At 42.0% G+C, this 22,136-nt stretch overlaps 1 long non-coding RNA gene across 1 annotated transcript; it reads left to right on the forward strand.

Annotated features, from left to right (window-relative positions):
- Positions 1-1,766: 1,766 nt before the first annotated feature.
- On the forward strand, positions 1,767-21,606 carry LOC129011266 (uncharacterized). The gene is made up of 2 exons (XR_008493301.1): positions 1,767-1,854; positions 21,100-21,606. It is a non-coding gene; the product is annotated as an uncharacterized LOC129011266 (long non-coding RNA).
- Positions 21,607-22,136: the final 530 nt, after the last annotated feature.

The raw sequence follows: 22,136 nt of genomic DNA on the forward strand, positions 1-22,136 counted from the left end.
TCGAAGTTTGCATGAGTATTATAAAGAGGTTTTATCATCTTGTCAGGAAGGCATTTTTTTCCATTCATTCTTCAAAGGAAGTCATTCTCCCTAACAATCAAAATCATCTATTTTCTTTACCTGTCTTCCAGGAAATGACACTGAATGAGCTAACACTATTGGGGAATGAATAGCACTGACAGCCCTTGAGGCTCTTGCAAAAGCACTTGCCCAGTGAAATGTGCACTCACCCACAGCTCCAGCTGCCATTCCTGCACAAGGTCAATGCCAGAAGCTCATCTGACTGGTTTGCCCCCAGGGCCCTGGAAACAGCAAAGCTGCACACCGTGATCAAACCACAGCCCTTCCCAGGAGACGCTGACTAAAGCACTTCACTCATTGAGAAGATTTTGTCCTAATCCAGAGGCTTTCCACCTTCCTGCTCATGAAGAGCTGATTTGGAACATCCCATGATTTGCTACAGATGATGGTTCTAGAAGCACTGCCTGAGCACACCAAGACTATGTGTTGATATCCTCATAGACATTAAATCCATGGTTTCATCTCTTTGGTTACTTTGCCATCAACCAACCTATGCATTTAATTAGCACCTCCTGGATACACAAGCAGTGCTAGGCACTGCGGGGGATGCAAAAATTAGCTGGTTGCTTGGCGGCAAAGAGAAGGGAAAAGGGATGAATAGACAGACCGCAGGAGATTATTAGGGCAGTGAAATCATTCAGCAGGATACTGTAACAGTGGATACACGACATTATGCATTTGGCAAAACCCATTGAATGTACAACACAAAGAGTGAACCCCAATGTAAACTATGGACCTCAGTTTATAGTAATGTATCAATATTGGCTCATCAGTTGTAAAAAATGTGCAGCCCAATGCAAGATGTTAATAATAGAGGAAGCTGTGGGGAACGGGAGGGAGTATACAGGAACTCTGTACTTTCTGTTTAGTTTTTCTGCAAACCTGAAACTGCTGTTAAAAATAGTCAATCCAGGAGGCAGAAGTTGTGGTGAGCCGAGATCGCGCCATTGCACTCCAACCCAGGCAACAAGAGCAAAACTCCATCTCAAATAAAAAAAAAAAGTCTATTGATCGGGCACAGGCACGGTGTTTCACGCCTGTAATCCCCACACTTTGGGAGGCCAAGGCAGAAGGATCACTTGTGTCCAGGAGACCAGCCTAGGCAATATAAAGAGACTCTGTCTCTATAAAAAGAAAAAATAAAGTCTATCAATTCAAAAAAATAACAGGCTACTTGAATAGATGAGACTGGCTCACACGTAACAGAGGACATGCAATAAGGCAGTAGGTAAGCAGGTCTGCAGTGACATAGTTCAGGATCCCAGGTGCAATTATTTCTTCCACTTCCTGCGATTCCTCACATTTTAAATTTTAAGGCTGTGAACTTCACAGCAATAAGGACCAACTAAGAATAAGCCTATGAAATTGGCTTGCACACCATCCAGCACTGTACATATAAAGTCATAAATAAATAAATGTGTTCTTTTTAGTCCTAACCTTGGAGAAATTGAGAAAAGAAAATGAAACACACAAGGGACAGGTGATAAGGAGAACACACCTGCCAGTTTGAGAAAAGCCCTCAGCAGCATCGGCCATTTGGCAGTGGTGGCAAATGGAGTGAGCAGAGACTAAATATCTGCATTCCACTGGTGGCCACGATAGTAACAGAAAATGCGTAAGGCGAAAGTGTTCTCACAGGACCAGACAGGGAAGTGAATCATCCTGAATCACACATGTCTGAGATCCTGAGCTTCACACCTTGGGTCAGATGTGTGTTGTCAGTTGAGAAACTGAGCTGCATTCTTGAGCATGAGCTAGACGCCTTGACAGATGGTAAGTACCTGCTCCTCCGGGCACCCATCATCTAAGCAGCCTGGCAGAAGGATCCCAGCTCCCTGTGCCCAGCTGGTAATCTTCTTATGTCCTGGGGCTTAAGGAGTGATAGCCCTTTGCAATTGTTCTTTCCAGGCAAAACTTAAAGCTGAGAAGTCTGCTTTACACTTGATTGTTTATAGTAAGAAAGACGGATACGGATAGACAAGCCAGGGATTGGAAAGGAAAATTGACAATATCTGACATTGCTTATTATTAGAGTTTCAAAGCATTTTCTCATCCATTCGCTCTTTTGATTATTACAACCAACATTTAGGAAAGCACGAAGGAATCATTCCAATTTTATAATAAACCAAAGAAACTGAGATGCAGAGAGTTGCCCACAGCATGGCTAGTAACAGGCAGTGCATCCAACAGGATTGGATTGCCCAGCAAACTTTCTGCACCCAAATAAAATACAGGTTCTGCCTGCAGGGGTCTTGGCTCTTTGGGGAGTACACAGAGACGCATTTTTTAAAGTTATTTAGAACTTTGCAGGAGGCAGAAAACCACTATGGGCTCAGGTGATCTTTGTGAAAGAGGAGAGAAGACAGGGAGAATCTCTCAGGCAAGAGGAAAATTGAGAGTCAAGCCACATGGCTTGTCTAACAGAACCCCCAACCTGAATCTGACAGCTCATCTTGGCGAGAATCCAGAGGAGGCGACTTCAGAGATGCAGGTGAAGGCCAGGTTGTGAAAGGCCTTTAATGCCAGGCTACCTAAGGGGTTGAGCTTTTTTCTCATCACCAAGAAGGAGCCATTAAAGATTCTGAAGCAGCGGGGAATCTGTACCAACTAGGCTTTGGGGGAAAGAGGACCCTGAGGGAAAAGAGAGGCAGCAGGATGAGGAGCCCAGGCACAGGTTGGGAGGAATGGAAGTGGGAAGGCAGGAGAGAGGTGGTGGGAAAGTGGAAGGGAGTTGGAGTGGAAGTAATTGAGAGGAAAGGACCACAGTGCAAGGCAGTATGAAGAAATAATGGCACCCCTAAAGTTAAGTTTGAGATGTGGGCTGGATGTGGTTGGAAGTCCTTAGCAAGTCATAAGAGATGATGGGCTGATGGTCAGGAGAAAGGTCAAGAGACATTTACCTGCGTGGATATGATCACTGAAGTATTAGGAGGGATAAGAAGGTTGAATGGGAACAGAACACTGAAACTTGGGTCCTACCACCTTTAAGAAGTGGGATCAGAAAGGCAAGCAAGAAAAAGATGTAAGAGATGGGAAGAGAAGCAGAACAGAGGGAAGGCAGCTCTCCCAAGAAGTCTTCCCAATCAGGCCCCTGGCTCCAATTGTGCCCATTCCCTTCTTTACACCAACTACCTCCCTGTGTCTAAGCTGGGTTCATGTCCCAGGTCCTGCCACACTCCAGAAGTGTAGTATCAAGTTAGAGACTTAGAGACATCTGCGGAAGTTTACTAGTCTTGTGACAATCCAGAGCAAAGTCATGAAAACCAGACAAAAATAGTTTCAAAAAGGAGATGTGGGACTGGGCCCTGTGGCTTTGAGAGGCTGAGGCAGGAGGACTGCTTGAGGCCAAGAGTTCAAGAACAACCTGGACAATGTAGGGAGACCCCATCTCTGCAAAAAATAAAAATAAAAACTAGCCTGGCTCAGTGGCATGTACCTGTGGTCTCAGCTACTCGGGAGGCCAAGATGGGAGAATTGCTCAACCCAGGAGGTTAAGGCTTCAGTCAGCTGTGATCATGCCACTGCACTCCAACCTGGGCAACAGAGCCAGACCCTATCTCAAAAAAAAAGTGGGTGAGTAGGGAGATATTGGGCAATAAGAACTGCAAAGACAAAACAAGTAGGAAGGCAAAAGAGAAGAATTGCTTCAAGGGAGCTGTTTCAGGTAGAACTCCAGGAGCAGGATGAAAAGGTGAAGGTGCTAGGGAGGATATGAATGGCGCAGAAGTAAATGTCCAGCATACTGCCTACTCTTTCAAGAAGTTTTGCAGAGAAGAGAGGGAAAGTGTGGGGAGGAATTGTCAACGGAAAGCAAGAGAAAGAGAAGATTCTTTTTTTTTTTTTTTTTTTTTTTTTTGAGGCGGAGTTTTGCTCTTGTTGCCCAGGCTGGAGTACAGTGGTGTGATCTCTGCTCACTGCAATCTCCACCTCCTGGGTTCAAGAGATTCTCCTGCCTCAGCCTCCTGAGTAGCTGGGATTACAGGTGCCCGCCACCATGCCCAGCTAATTTTTTTTTTTTTTTTGGTAGAGATGGGGTTTCACCATGTTGGCCAGGCTGGTCTCAATCTCCTGACCTCAGGTGATCTGCCCACCTCAGCCTCCCAAAGTGCTGGGATTACAGGCATGAGCCACTGCGCCCGGCCAAGAGAAGGTTCTTTTGGATACCGTAACGTGGTTATAACTAGGTAAAGAGTCTTAACCCAAAAGCTCCTTCAGCTGAAAAACAACTTGAGCAAAGTTTCAGGATACAAAATCAAGGTACAAAAATCACTGGCATTCCTATAAACCAACAACAGTCAAGCTGAGAGCCAAATCAGAAAGGCAATCCCGTTCACAATTGCCACAAAAAAAGAATAAAATAGGTATACAGCTAACCAGGGAGGTGAGAAATCGCCAACACTGCTCAAAGAAATCAGAGAAGACACAAAAAATGGAAAAACATCCCATGCTCATGGATAGGAAAAATCAATATTATTAAAATGGCCATACAATCCAAAGCAACGTACACATTCAATGCTATTCTTATCAAACTACCAGTGACATTCTTCACAGAACTAGAAAAAATAAACTACTTTAAAATTAATATGGGGTCAGGCGTGGTGCCTAATGCCTGTAATCCCAGCACTTTGGGAGACTGAGGTGGGTGGATCACCTGAGGTCAGGAGCTCGAGACCAGCCTGGACAACATGGTGAAACCCCATCTCTACTAAAATTACAAAAATTAGCCAGGTATGGTGGCATACACCTGTAATCCCAGCTACTTAAGAGGCTGAGGCAGGAGAATCGCTTGAAATCAGGAGGCAGAAGTTGCAGTGAGCCAAGATTGTGACACTGCATTCCAGCCTCGGTGACAGAGTGAGACTCCAAAAAAAAAAAATAAATAATAATAATAATAATAATAATAATATGGAACCAAAAAAGAGCCTGAATAGCCAAGGCAATCCTAAGCAAAAAGAACAAAGCTGGAGAAATTATGCTTCCTGACTTCATACTATACTACAGGGTTACGGTAACCGAAACAGCATGGTACTGACACAAAAACAGGCTCATAGATCAATGGAACAAAATAGAGAGCCCAGAAATAATGCTGCATGCCTACAATCACCTGATCTTCAACAAACTAGACAAAGACAAGCAATGGGGAAAAGACTTCCTATTCAATAAGTGGTGCTGGGATAACTGGCTAGCCACATGCAGAAGATTGAAGCTGGACATCTTCCTTACCCCATATACAAAAGTCAATTCACAGTGGATTAAAGACTTAAATGTAAAACCCAAAACTATAAAAATCCCACAAGACAACCTAGGCAATACCCTTCAGGACATAAGAATGGGCAGAGAGGCTGGGCACGATGGCTCACACCTGTAATCCCAACACTTTGGGAGGCCGAGGCATGTGGATTACCTGAGCTCAGGAGTTCGTGACCAGCCTGGGCAACATGGTGAAACCCCGTCTCTACTAAAATACAAAAAATTGGCTGGGTGTGGCAGTGTGCGCCTGTAGTCCGAGCTTCTCTGGAGGCTGAGGCAGGAAAATTGCTTGAACCCAGGAGGCGGAGGTTGCAGTGAGCTGAGATCGTGCCACTGCACTCCAGCCTGGGCGATAGAGCGAGACTTCGTCTGCAAAAAGAAAAAAAAGAATGGGCAAAGATTTCATGACAAAGACACCAAAAGCAATCGCAACTGAAAGCAAAGGCAAAAATTGACAAGTGGTATCTAATTAAACTTAAGAGCTTCTGCACAGCAAGAGAATCTACCAACAGAGTAAACAGACAACATACACAATGGGAAAAAATACTGGCAAACTATGCATCTGACAACGGTCGAATATCCAGCATCTATAAGGAACTTAAATTTACAAGAGAAAAACAAACAACCCCATTAAAAAGTGGGCAAAGGACATGAACAGACACTTTCCAAAAGAAAACATACATGCGGCCAACAAGCATATGAAAGAAAGCTCAATGCCACTAATCATTAGAGAAATGCAAATTCAAACCACAGTGAGATACCACCTCACACCAGTTAGAATGGTTATTATTAAAAAGTCAGAAAATAACAGATGCTGCTAGGTTGCAGAGAAAAGGGATCATTTATACACTGTTGGTGTGAGTGTAAATTAGTTCAACCATTATGGAAAGCAGTATGGCGATTCCTCAAAGAGCTAAAAGTAGAACTACCATTTGACCCAGCAATCCCATTACTGGGTGTATACCCAGAGGAACAGAAATCATTCTGCCATAAAGACATGCAGGCGAATGTTCACTGCAGCAGTATTCACAATAGCAAATACATGGAATCAACCTGAATGCCCATCAATGACAGATTGAATAAAGAAAACGTGGTACATACACACCATGGAATACTAAGCAGCCATAAAAAAGAACAAGATCATGTCTTTTGCAGGAACATAGACAGAGCTAGAGGTCATTATCCTTAGTAAAGTCACACAGGAACAGAAAACCAAATACCACATGTTGTCACTTATAAGCAGGAGCTAAATGACAAGAACTTATGAACCCAAAGAAGGAAAAAACAGACACTGGGGTCTACTTGAGGGTGGAGGGTGGGTGGAGGAAGAGGAATAGAAAAGATAACTATTGGGTACTGGGCTTAGTACCTGGCTGATGAAATAATCTGTACAACAAAACCCTGTGACATGAGTTTACCTACGTAACAAACTTTTACATGTACCCCTGAACCTAAAATAAAAGTTAAAAAAAAAAATGGAAAAGAGGGTAGTCATTACCGGGGTAGGCAGAGGGAGGAAAAAGCCCTTAAGAGAAAGATCAGCAAGCTAAGGAAGAGGAGGAGGTGTGCAGGCTGGGAGTTGAGCCCCACTGCGCTCCTCCTTTATGGGGTAGCAGCAGGATACAGGAGAGATATCAGCCTCCCAAGCATCACTTCTCAGGAATGCAGCGGAGCTAGCCCTGCTAACTGCAATACTATGACAGGGATTCTGAAAGGGCATTCCTCTTATAATTAGATACCTAGGTACTGGGAGGCAAATAAAAATCATAATAGAAGCCAACAGTAATGAGTTTACCGGCCAGACATGATGGTTTATATTTTAATCCCCTCATTTCAGGAAACCAAGATGAGGCAGGAGGATCGCTTGAGCCCAGGAGTTTGAGACAACCCTGGGCAACATAACGAGACTCTGCCAAAAAATTAAAATCAATGAAATTAGCCAGGTATGGTGCCAGCACCTGTAGTCCCACCTACTCGGGAAGCTGAGATGGGAGGATCACTTAAGCCCAGGAGTTTGAGGCTGCAGTGAGCTGTGATAGCACCACTGCACTACTGCCTAGGAGACAGAGTGAAACCCTGTCTCAAAAACATTTTTAAACATTTTTTAAATTAAGAGCTTACCTATTGTCTGTTACCATTATGCCAAGGGCTTTATTTTGACCATTTTATTCAGTTCTCAAAAGAATGCTACAGATTTAGTACTGATGCAATTACCCCCATTTCACAAATGGGGAAACCGAAGCTTTAAAGAGGTTAAATACCATGCCTATGTCTAGGATGTAAGCAATGGAGCTGGACATCTTGGGGACTCCAGGACCTATGGTCCTAACCATGGTTCTTGGGATGGCTTACTGCCTCCCAGGGTAAGCTGGAATAACTGGAGTAAGTGGACCCAGACAGGACAATTAAGCATTCCTAAAAGTGGAGCATTTAGTACGTGCAGTGTCTTAGTGCAGCATGAAGGCCAGAGAAGACGCAATGAGATGGATTAGTGTCAGGTCCTAGCTGACTGAAGGGCATTTTGATCCAATATTTTAAAAATCCCTGGATTCTGTTATAGGGGCTCCTCACTTTAAGGAAATCTGATATTCAAAATCCAAACTTAAGCAGGGATAACAGCTTGTTCATTGAGCAGCTACTGTGTGCCTTGGCATCACACGAGGAGTTTTCTAAACATGACCTCGAAACTGCACAATTCTGCCAGGCGAAATTATTAGCCATATTCCCAAGCCAGGCACTATGAGCTGAGTTGTGACTCTCCAAAATTCAAGTGCTGAAGCCCTAAGCCCCAGTGCCTCTGAATGTGACTCTATTTAGAAATAGGATCTTTAAGGAGGTAATTGGGTTAAAATGAGGTCATTAAGGGTGGACCCTAATCTAATATGATTGATATTCATATACGAAGAGGAGATGAGGCCACAGACACAGGACACAGACACACCCTGAGGGGTGACCACATGAGGGCACAGCAAGACAGCATCTGCCTGCAAACCAAGAGAAGAGGTCTCAGAGGAAACCAACCCAGCCAACACCTTGATCTCAGACTTCCAGCCTCCAGAACTGTGAGACAATACATTTCTGCTGTTTAAGCCACAGTCTGTGGTACTTTGCTATGGCAGTCCTAGCAAACTAATGCACCAAAGAATCGAGTCTGAAAGCCTAGTTTTTGTCCAAAATCACGAAGACTGTGTCAGAGCTAAGAATGCAGTCTGTGCTACTGCAAAACTTACACAACAGAAGGGCCCTCTCCTGTACCAGAAGGTTCGCTCCAGCCTTCTGAGTATCAGCTACACTGTTTCATCAAAACGCAATTCATTTGACAAAAGCCACTTGCCCTTCTGGCAAAAGAGATCTCAAGCAAAGAAAATTCTACTGATTTCACTCATGCCCCCTTTGTAGATGGTGATGTTTCTATAATGAAGCATTTAAAGATTCTGATCCCATGTCAGAAAATCTGGATGGACTGTTATATATGAGAGAAAAACTATGTTTGCATATTGATCAATGAATGAAAACAACCTGAGAAATGGAAACCATTTGATTTGGTGAAGTAGGAGCAAATGAAGTAAATTTTTAAGTAATGTTTATTTCCCATGTTATATAAGGTTATCTGAAAAACAAACATTTAAAATTTTTCCTTTTAAACTTTTTTCACATTCATATTTAATACTCCTTTTGCACTAATTGCCAGAAATTAGCACCCCTCAAAACTTATGTGTGTGTGTGTGTATTTTTTAGGTTGAGTCTCACTCTGTCGCCCAGGCTGGAGTGCAGTGGCGAGATCTCTGCTCACTGCAACCTCTGCCTCCCCGGTTCAAGCAATTCTCCTGCTTCAGCCTCCTGAACAGCTGAGATTACAGGCACGCACCACCATCCCTGGCTAATTTTTTGTATTTTTAGTAGAGATAGGGTTTCACCATGTTGGCCAGGCTGGTCTCGAACTCCTGACCTCAGTTGATCTGCCAGCCTTGGCCTCCCAAAGTGCTGGGATTACAGGCATAAGCCACCGTGCCCGGCTTTATTTATATTTTAAAAAGACCTTTATAAATTTAAAAACTTACAATATATATTATAAAAGTATCATACACATGTGACAATGAAAATTCAAATAGAATTTTAAAAATTCAAATAGGACTGAAGAGAACAAACTAAAATATAAGTGGTTGCCCAAGAACCATCTTTAAGCATCTCTGGGTTTTAGTTCTTGCAATGATTACTTCTCTTTGTGACACTGTGTTATTTTGATCTTGACATTTTTAAAGAAAACATGGATTAACAGATACAAACGTCTTTGCGTATGTCAAAATACTTTTAAAAATAAAGTGGAAAAGAGCCTCTCAGAAATGGCCACTAGGTGGTAGAAGTTGACTAAAAACTGCTTTATTCGGTATAGCCATCTGGATTGTTCCCCGCGACTTTTTTCCTCTAGGGAGAAGGGATTTCTTCAGGGTCTTCTCCTGAAATATCCAACATCTCCTCCTCCAGCCTCTTTGCTTAGACTGCCCTGTAGCCATTTTAGACTGCACACAAATGGAGATGACATAAGCAACCTCTCACCTTCCAGAGAGCAGGACAAGATGAAGAAGGAAGATCTTCAAAAGTAAAAGGTTAAGAAAGACAAGTGCACACCCATACACACACCAGTCCTACCAAGGCAATGGTGACAGCAGGAAGAGATGGCTGCTCTTCCTCCAGAGCAGCTGTGATGCAGACCCACCTGTCACCCAAGAAGAAGAAAAGTGAACAACAGCTTCGGCCCTAGTGGAGCCTGAATTAACTCATTAAGTCGAAATTTCCAGAATCTCTTTGCGCTTTGGTCTGTGCTGTTGTACTTAACACATGCTCAATAAAGACTTATTGATTTGATTTAATCTCAAAACCACATTTCTAAAGCACCAAAGGACTATCTTTTGATTCATCAGATGTGTCTTGAGCTTACACAAGTGCCTAAACAACAGGGGAAAAGGTCTTAAAGATAAATAAAATAAGAGCCTTCTGTATACTTTTCTTTTTTTTTCTTTTTCTTTTTGAGACGGAGTCTCAGTCTGTCGCCCAAGCTGGAGTGCGGTGGCGCGATCTCGGCTCGCTGCAAGCTCCGCCTCCCGGGTTCACGCCATTCTCCTGCCTCAGCCTCCCGAGTAGCTGGGACTACAGGCGCCCGCCACCACGCCCGGCTAATTTTTGGTATTTTTAATAGAGACAGGGTTTCACCGCGTTAACCAGGATGGTCTGGATCTCCTGACCTCGTGATCCGCCCGCCTCGGCCTCCCAAAGTGCTGGGATTACAGGCGTGAGCCACCACGCCCGGCCAGCCTTCTGTATATTTTTCTATATGACCAAAAATGTTTAATGATTCTAAAAACTGAGAACAAACACAAGCAAACAAGTCAAAGGAAGAAAATGTTTAAATAAGAAAAATAAATGGGCCGGGCGTGGTGGCTCACGCCTGTAATCCCAGCACTTTGGGAGGCCGAGATGGACGGACTGCTTGAGGTCAGGAGTTCAAGACCAGCCTGGCCAACATGGTGGAACCCCTGTCTCTACTAAAAATACAAAAATTAGCTGGGCATGGTTAGCGCCTGTAATCCCAGTTACTCAGGAGGCTGAGGCAGGAGAATCGCTTGAACCCGAGAGGTGGAGGTTGCAGTGAGCAACACTGCACTCCAGCCTGGGTGACAGAGCTAGACTTCATCTCAAAAAAAAAAAAAAAAAAGGAAAAGATAAGAAAAGAAAAATAAATATCAATAACTCCTTCACACAAGAATTTTATTCCTAGAAATTTATCCTTAGAAAATACGTCAATAGAGGCAAAAACCACAAAAGTGAAACTATAAATCTAAACAGCCAATGATTAATAGTTAATTGTAACATTAGTTTACTAGATCATTATCTATCCTTAAAATCATTTTGAAGACTATGAAAAGATGAGTCATGCGTAATAAGTTTACAGGTTTTTTTAGACATGAATATAACTAAGTTCACTAAAAGGCAAGCAGACTAAGCAAAATAACGTGTCTTCATAAGAGTATGCCGACAGTAAGATCCAGAAATTGACTGAAGCACTGTGTTTTCATAAGAAGTACTAAGGATTCAATCTCCCAGCCCACGGCCCACAAATGTGATATGGTTTCACGCTATGGTTATCTTTTGTTTATTATCTTTGTTTTACAGTTGCCATAGCAGTAAAATTTATTTTCAATAGAATTATTAAAGTTTTCCTTGCTAACTAAAGCTTATTTTTGTTTTGAAACCATTAGCAATGTAAATTTACTCCCAACTATGCCAAACACAATGTTTACATTTTGTTTCAAATTTTAAGCCTGTAATAAAATGTAGGCATTTATAACCATATAAATGTCCTTCTTCTTGGGCAAGATGAGGGGTTTATTTACCATGGCAGAGTTCAGGTTCTTTTCGCAGTCGTGGGGTAGACTATGCCATCCCAAGGATAAAATCAGCTATTTATGCCAATGTTTACATGGGAGAATGAGTGACACTTAAATTCATGCTCTTAAACAAAAAGAAAAAGTGATCCTCTTCTGGATGTTATTTGCGTAGATTTTGGCAAGGAAAAACTGAGCTTCCTTGGGCTAGGTCCAGAACCTGCAATCCCAGGACCTCTGTGAAGACCTAAGGGCAGCAGAGGTTGATTAAGCCCAGCAGAGAGATCTATTTCCTGGTTGATTCACAGACATAGCCTTCTAAGTCCTACAAAGTCTCACAGTGTGCAGAGGAGGAAAAGGAGACAAGTTCTGTTGAGAAGAAAGCTAAGGGGTTCTCCATACCTTTCCCATTAGGCTGGAGGACTGACATTGACATCATTAGACCAGCAACTTTATGACCACTGAGTTCCCAAATCTTTAACTTCAGCCTATACATTTCCCCCTAAACGGTTTTTGCTTTAAAATAAAGAGAAATGTATATAATGTGTCTGATTCAGTGGTGCTTTCATATATATGCCATATGTATTATATATATTTCTCAAATATGTATGTATATATACATTTGTGTACATATAATATACACATTCATATTTATATAAAAGCTATTTAACTGCTTTAAAAGGACAAGATAGCCCATCAGAAGTTTTGTGATTATGATAAAGTGGAATTAAGTCAAACTTTGGTCTTTCAAAATAATAGACAATCAATAAACTGAAATTAATAACTTTTCATTTACGCCTATACCAGAATAACATATTCATAAATATAATGAAAAAGACAAGAATGTAGAAAGTGTGTGTGTGTATGTGTACGTATGTGTGTGTGTGCATGCACACTCACTAAGAATATGTAAACTGGGTGGGAAATTAGTCTTAAAAGAAAAAAATTTTTTAATTTGAAGGAAAATATAAACTCAAAAAAATACATATTATTATTATACATTCCCTCTGATAAAGCCTAGAAATCAGTTGAATAAAGGAATATATTGAAAGAGATGTTTAGTACAGTATTTTAAAGCTCGTTTAAGACAGCTAATTCTTTGCAAATGGGAATTAGAAGCCAGGTGCCTATTTCCAGGAAAGAGAGTTCTGTATTGAAAAAAACAAAGGACGCATGTGCAAATAAATAATCACTTCCATTAAATTGAGGGGTCAGAGACCAGCTTGGCAGCTGCAACAAAGAAAAATTTGTCATCAAAACTCTTTGGCCCTTCATTCCTAAAATAAATTTGGAGCTAATTAGCTTTCAAGACTTTTCCGGGTTTTTTTCCACAGTGACAAGACAAAGAAACAGACTTAAGATAAAAACCAGATGTCAAAGTTTACTGGTCATTTGTTCATGTACATTATATATTTATATGTCTATGACACTGTTAAAGTTGCGGTTTGGCAAAGTTCCAAACACAGTAGGTGAAATAAACTTTGTGGGCCTTATTCTGATTGTGATTTGCCCTTCAATGTGGAAGGCACCATATTCTAGCATGGCTGAATTCCTCCCGGTCTGAAATGCATTTTACTACTCTGTTAAATGTTGCTTAGTACAGCTCCCTTTGGCTGCTCTTACAATACAAAACAATTCTGTAAAGACTTCCAGAAATCATAGAGAGCATATAAATTACATCAGCTCTTTTCCATTGGTATTAGATCTGCCCACAGTGATGACACTCTGTTTCCTGTCAAATGGTGAATCTGGGCTACTCAGTACTTACTTGCCTTTGAGAATACAAGAGGAAAATATAGCTATATTTTTCCCATACAGATATCAGTGAAAACCCAGGAAAAGGAGAAATGAAAAGATAAGCAGGACACAATCAAGTTTTTCAAGGACGTCTGTTTAATTTCTGCAGGGTCCTGAACCCATGTCTATCTTTGGTTACTAAATAATAAATGTTAAGCTCCACGACAAGCAAATGCGTTTACAACAAGAGGTCTCTATGCAACTAAGAGCCATGGTCAGCAGCTGATTCAAGATCCCAAAATACTATACTAGAGAGGTCCTTGAGAAAGTGCCTGATGGAAGGAAAGGGTAGATAAAATGTATTTGAATAAATGAATTTACATTTGAATAAATATTTTTACTACAGGCTCTAGAATTTTCTTTACTCACAATTTTAAATGAGATGTGGCTGAAGGCACAATAGGACAATTCTCCTACTAAATGGTTTGTACCTCCAGGTTTCTATACAAATAGTTCTTCCCTCAAAAAACCGGCTAGGTTTCTGAGTGTTTCTCTGTTAGGGTAAATATGGTATACCGTAGTGTTTGACTTACATTTCATGGAGTCATCTAGGACACAGAGTTTTTCTACTTTTTTTTTGTTGTTGTTCAATTATCTGTCTCCTCATAGGATCTACTTTAGAGTTCCAAATCTACCAAGTCTACAAATAGAAATTTGAGCCAGTCAACTGGCATCCATTTTTTTTTTTTTTTTTTTTTTTGAGACGGAGTCTCTCTCTCTGTCGCCCAGGCTGGAGTGCAGTGGCACGATCTAGGCTCACTACAAGCACCCCCTGCTGGGTTCACGCCATTCTCCTGCCTCAGCCTCCCGAGTAGCTGCGACTACAGGCGCCTGCCACCACGCCCGTCTAATTTTTTGTATTTTTTGTAGAGACGGGGTTTCACCGTGTTAGCCAGGATGGTCTCCATCTCCTGACCTCGTGATCTGCCCGCCTCGGCCTCCCGAAGTGCTGGGATTACAGGCATGAGCCACTGCACCCGGCCCCATTTTCCTAATAGTTTTCATGGGAAAAGACGTTATAATTTCCTTCTGTAGTTTCTCGAAATGTTATAGAGCACACTCATAGACAAGACATTCTTGAGCATATACAAGACTTTAGACGAACTCTCCCACACACCAAATTTCTAGCTCGTTTTTCTAAACTCAGAAGAAATAGAAAAATTGTTATATCTTTCATTGGACTGCTTTTTCTGTTACTAGAGTTTATTTGCAGTGATCACAGTTAGGGGATGGTTGGTGAGATAGTTTGGATATTTGTCCCCACCCAAATCTCAGGTTGAAACAGTAATCCCCAATGTTGGAGGTGGGGCCTGCCAGGGGTATTTGGATCACAGGGGCAGATCCCTCATGAATGGCTTGGGCTATCACCTTGGTGATAAGTGAGCTCTCACTCAGTTCACACGCAATCTGGTTGCTTAAAATTGTGTGGCACCTCCCTACCCCAGCTTGCTCCTGCTTTCACCGTGTGATGTATCTGCTCCCCTTCGCCTTCTGCCATGATTGAAACCTTCCTGAGGACTCCCTAGACGCCAAGCAGGTGCTGGTGCCATGCTTCCTGTGCAGCCTGTAGAGCCGCGAGCCAATTAAACCTCTTTTCTTCATAAATTACCCAGTCTCACGTATTTCTTTATCGCAATGCAAGAACGGCCTAATACAGTGGGGTTTTGGGCAGGAAGGAAATGAATGACAGCTTCATTTCCAAATACAACAGTCCCCACTTATCTGCAGTTTCACTGTCCATGGTTTTTAGTTTACCCTTGGTACAGTGCAACAAAGCATTTTGAGAGAGAAAGAGGCCGCATTCACATAACTTTTATTAAAGTATACTGTTATAATTCTTTCTATTTCATTATTAGCTATTGTTGTTCATTTCTTACTGTGCCTAACTTATAAATTAAACTTCATCGTAGGTATGTAGAGGAAAAAACAGTATGTCTAGTGTTCAGTAGTATTTAAGGTTTCAGCCATCCATTGGGGTCTTGAAACATATCAATACCCCATGGATAAGGGAAGCTGCTATAGCTTCAGAGCAGACACTGCTTTTATGTCAATCCAGTGCACAATTACTCCTTTTCTCCAAGGTCTGTCCCCACACACCCACTAGCTGAGTTCCTGGCAGCCCTTCTATATTAAGAGACCTATGTCCCTAACCCAGCTGTTTCTTGGGGACTATGGAATTGTGATCTCTGTGTTTGGCTGAAACTACAGTGATATGATCTTGGAAGAAAAGAATGAAGCAGATGAGGCCTGGGAATTCCTGATGGCTTCTTGCTCCCTGAGTCTTGGCCCTCAGGAATGCAGATATCCTTCCCCAGCATCCTTCTAATAACTCCCTTTTTGAGTAAAATAAGTCCAAATGGTTTCTATGCGAACATTGACCAAGAAAGACTATATTTGTGCCAACATATTAAGTGATTCATTTTGTAAGGACTGTTTCATATACAATGCAAATAAAGAAAGGAGGCTCAAACATTAATAGAAGAGTATTTAACAATTTTCAAAGGTATAAATGTAGCATTTATTCCTTCCACCCTCACTCCCCAAATAAATAGCCCAGTGCTAATATATTAATCTTCATAATAACATTGTCACATGGCAAGAGACATATTTCTTTCCCCCCCACCACCCCCTGTTAAGAAGACTGAGACTCAGGGAGGGAAAGCATTAGGAAAAATAGCTAATGGATGCTGGGTTCAATACCTAGGTGATGGGTTGATCTGTGCAGCAAACCACCATGGCACACGTTTACCTATGTAACAACTCTGCACATCCTGAACATGTACCCTAGAACTTAAAATAAAAATTTAAATTAAAAAAAAGAAGAGGACGGGCGCAGGAGCTCACACCTGTAATCCCAGCACTTTGGGAGGCCAAGGCAGGCGGATCAGGAGGCCAAGGGATCAAGACTATCCTGGCCAACATGGTGAAACTCCATCTCTACTAAAAATACAAAAATTAGCTGGGCGTGGCGGCACACACCTGTAGTCCCAGCTACTCGGGAGGCTGAGGCAGGAGACTTGCTTGAACCCAGGAGGTGGAGGTTGCAGTGAGCCAAGATCGCGCCACTGCACTCCAGCCCGGCAACAAAGACTCCGTCTCAAAAATAAATAAATAAATAAATAAAATTAATTAATTAAAATAAAATAAAGAAGACCACAGACTAGAACCCACGATTGCTGACTCGGTCCAGATTATTTCCATACACAAGTTAAAGCATGTGGACCACAAAAATAAAAGTCTTTACAAAGACACTGGGGAAAAAAATGTTCATATGTAGAAAAAAATAAAGATATTCTGGGGGGAAAAAGGGCTGGGAGTACAATTTGTATATTGACTAAACCAGTTTTGTAGCAAAGCCAATAACTGTCTTTTATTTGTTTGTTTGTTTTTGTTTATTCTCCCGTGGTGCCTTCAAAATATAATTATGAAGATAATTTCCTCTATCCCTGAATGGATACTTGGGCAAATCTCATGACTTCTGCATTCACTCTTAGATAATGGATGGTTCTACAGTGTTAAGATCATAAAATCAGCATTGGTTTAGTAACTTGTGCAGGTTCAGTCCAAGATACTAACAAGCCATTCAGTCCTCATTCAAAGTCCTTCTCTTCTTGGCTAAGTGAGGCCTAAAGACTGCCTGCTTTGGAGAAGAAGGTGTGGGCGTCTTCTCCTCTTCTCCATTCTCCCACTAGCTGCTGTTTGGGGCCCTTCCTGGGGAGAGGCAATGGATTCTACTTAGCTGGGTGGCTCCCTGCACTCTGGGCTTGACACAGTGAAAGCAAACTCTTACTTCCATGAAGCAATTTCATGGGCTTTTGTTTTCTTTTTAATTACCCAATTGCTGAGGCCTCTCACCTAATTCTCAGGCTTTGAACAAAACATTCCACCTCCCAGGCTGCTTTTCCCCACTGGGCACTCCACATGGCTTCATGCTGCTGCAGACTCCACCCTTCCCAGTGGCTCCCCAGGCAGCACTCACAGACTGCTCTCACCAGCTCTCCCGCAGAGGGGCCTACTCTGGGGGACAGGAAATATTGAGACCTTGGCCTTGATATTCCAGAGGTAACAGCACGCTCCTGACCCCACTGCTGGTTGGTGAACCTGCCTCTTAGCCCCTCCACTTCCTAAGGTGTCAACCCCATTCTGAATGTGCCCCAACTTTAGCAAACACAAATCAAGCTCATGGACAATCCTACTGAAGCCCTTTCCCCAGCCATGGGCAGAGTGGAGGAGAAGAGGAGAGTCTGGAGACAGGGCATGGCATAAATACGCCTCCTCTGGCTATACTGGAATCCCCCTCTTTTTCATTACTTTGTATGTGGTATTACATACAACATAAAACTTAACATTTTTACCATTTTCAAATGTATAGCTTGGTTGTATTAACTATATGCATGCTGCTGTGCAACTATAACCGCCAAACAATCTCCAAAATTCTTTTAATCCTCCCACATTGAAACTCTGTACCCAGAGTTTCTAACATGAACTCCCCCACCCCTGACTCCCAGTCCCTGGCACCTACCTTTTGAACTTCCTGTCTTTACGAATCTGACTGCTCTAGGAACCTCATGTAAGTGGAATCATACATTATTTCTTTTTGTGACTGGCTTATTCTACTGAGTACAATATCCTCAAGGTTCATCCATGTTATAGCATGTGTCAGGATGGAATAATATTCCATTGTGTGGAGAGACCACACTTTGTTTTTCCATTCATCCATCAATGGACACTTGAGATGCTCCTACCTTTCAGCTATTGTGAATAATGCTGCTCTGAACATGGGTGTACAAACATCTGTTCTCATCTCCTTATCCCTGACCCTTTCTAAGTTTTGCCCTTGTGGGGTTCAGTCTTAACACTCATTTTTGTATTTGTTGTCCATTACACATTAGTGTCTCAACTGATATCTCACAAAAAGAAACACATCTAACATTCTGTTAGGTCAAGACCCAAAGATAACCTTAGGCTCTATTCAAAGTCCTCTAACTTTTTTTTTTTTTTTTTTTTTGAGAGGGAGTCTCGTTCTGCCTCCCAGGCTGGAGTGCAGTGTCACGATCTCAGCTCACTGCAACCTCCACCTCCCAGGTTCAGGCGATTCTTCTGCCTCAGCCTCCCAAGTACCTGGGACTACAGGCACGTGCCACCATGCCCGGCTAATTTTTGTATTATTAGTAGAGACAGGGTTTCACCATGGTGGCCAGGCTGGTCTCGAACTCCTGGCCTCGTGATCCGCCCCGCCCCTTGCCATCCCAAAGTGTGGGATTACTGGCGTGAGCCACCGCGCCAAGCTTTAAAGTCCTCTAACTTTAAACACTACACAGGTCTTACCTCTCTGGGGAGGTTTTCCTCTGGAGGCTCCTGTCTGCACTTCCTAGTTAAGGTTTTCGATATGGATTGGTCCCAGTCAGCTCCTCAAAAATACAACCAAATATTAACATAAAGTTACCATGTGACCCAGCAATTCCATTCCTCAATACACACCCAGAAGAAATGAAACTATGTCCACATAAAAACTTGTAGACAAACGTTCATAGCCAGCAGAAAACTCATGACAGCTGAAAAGTAGACATAATCCAAATGTCTTTCCACTGATGAATGGATACTCAAAACTGTGGCATATCCATTCAGTGAAATACTATTTAGCAATAAAAACAATGAAGTACTGATACAGCTACAATATAGATGAACCTCATATTAAGTGAAGGAGGCCAAACACACAAAAACATACATATTGTATGATTCCATTTATATAAAATGTTCAAAAAAGGCAAATCCATGGAGACAGGAAGTAGATTAGTGGTTGCCTAAGTCTGAGGGGAGGGAACGGAGAGTGACAGCGAATGGACACACGGTTTCTTTCCGGGGTGAAGGAAATAAAGGTTCTAAACTTAGACTGTAGTGATGATTGCACAATTCTGTAAGTTTACTAAAAATCATTGAATTATACACCTAAAATGGGTGAATTTCATGATATATAAATTATACCTCATAAAACTGTTTTTTAAAAATATAACTCAAATATTTAACAAGTATAATTCATGACACCAAAATACAGTCAGTTACTGCATAGAATCAAAGGCAAGAACTTTCTATGACAAAATATTCACAGTGACTCTCTCTAGCAATTTCACGATAACATTTTCTTCTGTTTCTTAAGTGTATTTTATAAACTTTCTGCATTGACTATCTGGCTTTCCTGACAACAACAATGTGGCAGCAGCTGCTGCTGTTGTTGTTGTTTTAAATAAAAAGCATGGGTAAATTGATTTATAAGCTTGCAATGGGGAACACCTTTCAAAATAAGACAGAAAAACCAATAGCCTAAAGGTAATCTGCCAAATTTGCCATATGAAATGTTAAAAATGCTGCTGCAGCAAAAACCAAACCAAACAAAAACAAGAACTAAACACAAAGTTAAAACACAAGACAAATTGGAGAAAACACTTATAAAATACAATGAAAGACAAAAGACTAATTTTCTTAATTTATCAAGCTCAGCCAAATCAGTAAATGCTGAACCCAGTGGAAAAATGAGCAAAGAATATGAATAAGCAATTGACAGAAAAAGGAATATTAACTGTCATTTTACATATGAAAAGATGCTCAACCTTGTTCACTTTGTGGTGAGAGTATAAACTTTTACGATTTTTTTTTTTTTTTTTTTTTGAGATGGAGTTTTGCTCTTGTTGCCCAGGCTGTCGTGCAATGGTAAGATCTCTGCTCACTGCAACCTCTGCCTCCCAGGTTCAAGCGATTCTCCTGCCTCAGCCACCTGAGTAGCTGGGATTACAGGCATCCACAACCACGCCCGGCTAATTTTTGTATTTTTAGTAGAGACGGGGTTTTGCCATGTTGGCCAGGCTGGTCTCGAACTCCTGACCTCAGGTGATCTGCCCACCTTGGCCTCCCAAGGTGCTGGGATTACAAGCATGGAGCCACCAAGCCCGGGCAAACGTGTGTGATCTTTTTTAAGGGCAATTTGACAAACTCTACCAATACCTTTTTAAAGCGTAGTTCCACATTGTGCAACCTGGCACTTCCGCTCCTATGAAATTACCCTGTCGATTACACCAACAAAAATATTCCAGGATAGACATAAGCATACGTTCATTGCAATGTGGTTATAGCGAGAAAACTAAACCCTGAATATCCATGAGTAAGGAATAAGCTAAATAAATTACGCTACCTTACAAATGGAATTCTATGCACTCTTAAGTATTAATTACATCTAGATGTGCCAATGTATAAATATCTCTGAGAAATAGGAAGTGAAAAAAGAAAAAAGCAGCAGAATGAATATGGAAAAAAAATCCATGTTCTACAAATTTTAAAAGACAGTATACACATACATAAATTTTTTTTGCAGATAGTAATGGTTATCTTTGAAATGAAGGACTGCTGGAAAGAAACTCTGTCTACTTTTCATTTGGACTTTCCCGTGCTGTTTTGCACATTTTAAGGCTGTGCCTGTAATTTTTTAAATATCCACAAAGGCTAGCTAGGAGGTGGGATTATAAACCATTTCTGTCTTCTTATTTTTTACTTATCCATATTTAAAAATAACTTAATGGATTTGTTATTTCAACAGGTTATTCTTTTCTACTTGACCTCGAGTTACAGAGATGCAGATGAAGTCAAAGAGGATACCAGATGCAGCCAGTCTGCTGGGGAGGCACGTACGTCTGAGTCGGCCCAGCGCAGCTGTTCTCCAGGGCAAGGCTTGGCCATGGCAGCTGCCCCAGCGCCCGCATTCAGCCCAACCCACCCGGTCACCCCAGTCCAGTCCGTGGTGCTCAGATCCCCAAGCAATCACAGGTCAGAGGCCGAAAGAACTACGTGAATGTGTACAGTGATATTGAGCACATGCTCTGAAGGAAGGGAAACCGAAGCACGTCAAGGGGCAGCGTTCAGAGGAGGGGAAAGACTGCAGGGTCTGGGTGTGATCCCTACCTGGACTCTCTTAGAAGCTCCACTATCCTCTTCTCCAATGATGTCTTCCCATTCCAGAATTTCTTACCTTAACCTACTCAGCCTGAGTTAAATAAGCATCTGCATGCAGAAATAAATAAGTGGGGAAATTTGTACTTTTCTGCAATTAGCGTGCATTATTTTTCTCATCGTACAAATCTGTTTTTAGAAAACAATAAATGACGGATATAGGCCCACCTATACGAAGGTACGCTTTCTACTGGAGTCCGTAGAGAACTTCAGTCAGATCTGCTTTCTCCCACCAGGTAACCCACATTCTCCACTTGGAAAGAAGGGCAGAAGAAAGCAGGGAGATTAAGGACATGACCAGTGATGGGGGACTTTGAGGACTGGCTGCGCGTTTCTCCTGGAGAAGGGCTGGGGTGGAGGGTAACTTACAAGCGGAGGGGGCGAGAGAAAGGGAAAGAAAGAATACTGGTGTGTGCATGCTTTTGGGTCTAGTTAACTAGATTCTCCCAATTTCTCTTCCATCAATCTTTATAGTATTTGCTATGTATTTGCACTACTCAGCTCCATCCTGCTGACTTTATCATTTTCTCACGCTGAATCACGATTTGTAAATTGAGGAAGGAAGCACGGATAAGTAGGGATGGTGCCACACTACCTCTCAGGCTGCGCGCTAGAGGGCAGAAGCTT

Source organism: Pongo pygmaeus, chromosome 1 (assembly GCF_028885625.2).
Source record: "Pongo pygmaeus isolate AG05252 chromosome 1, NHGRI_mPonPyg2-v2.0_pri, whole genome shotgun sequence".
NCBI lineage: Eukaryota > Metazoa > Chordata > Mammalia > Primates > Hominidae > Pongo > Pongo pygmaeus.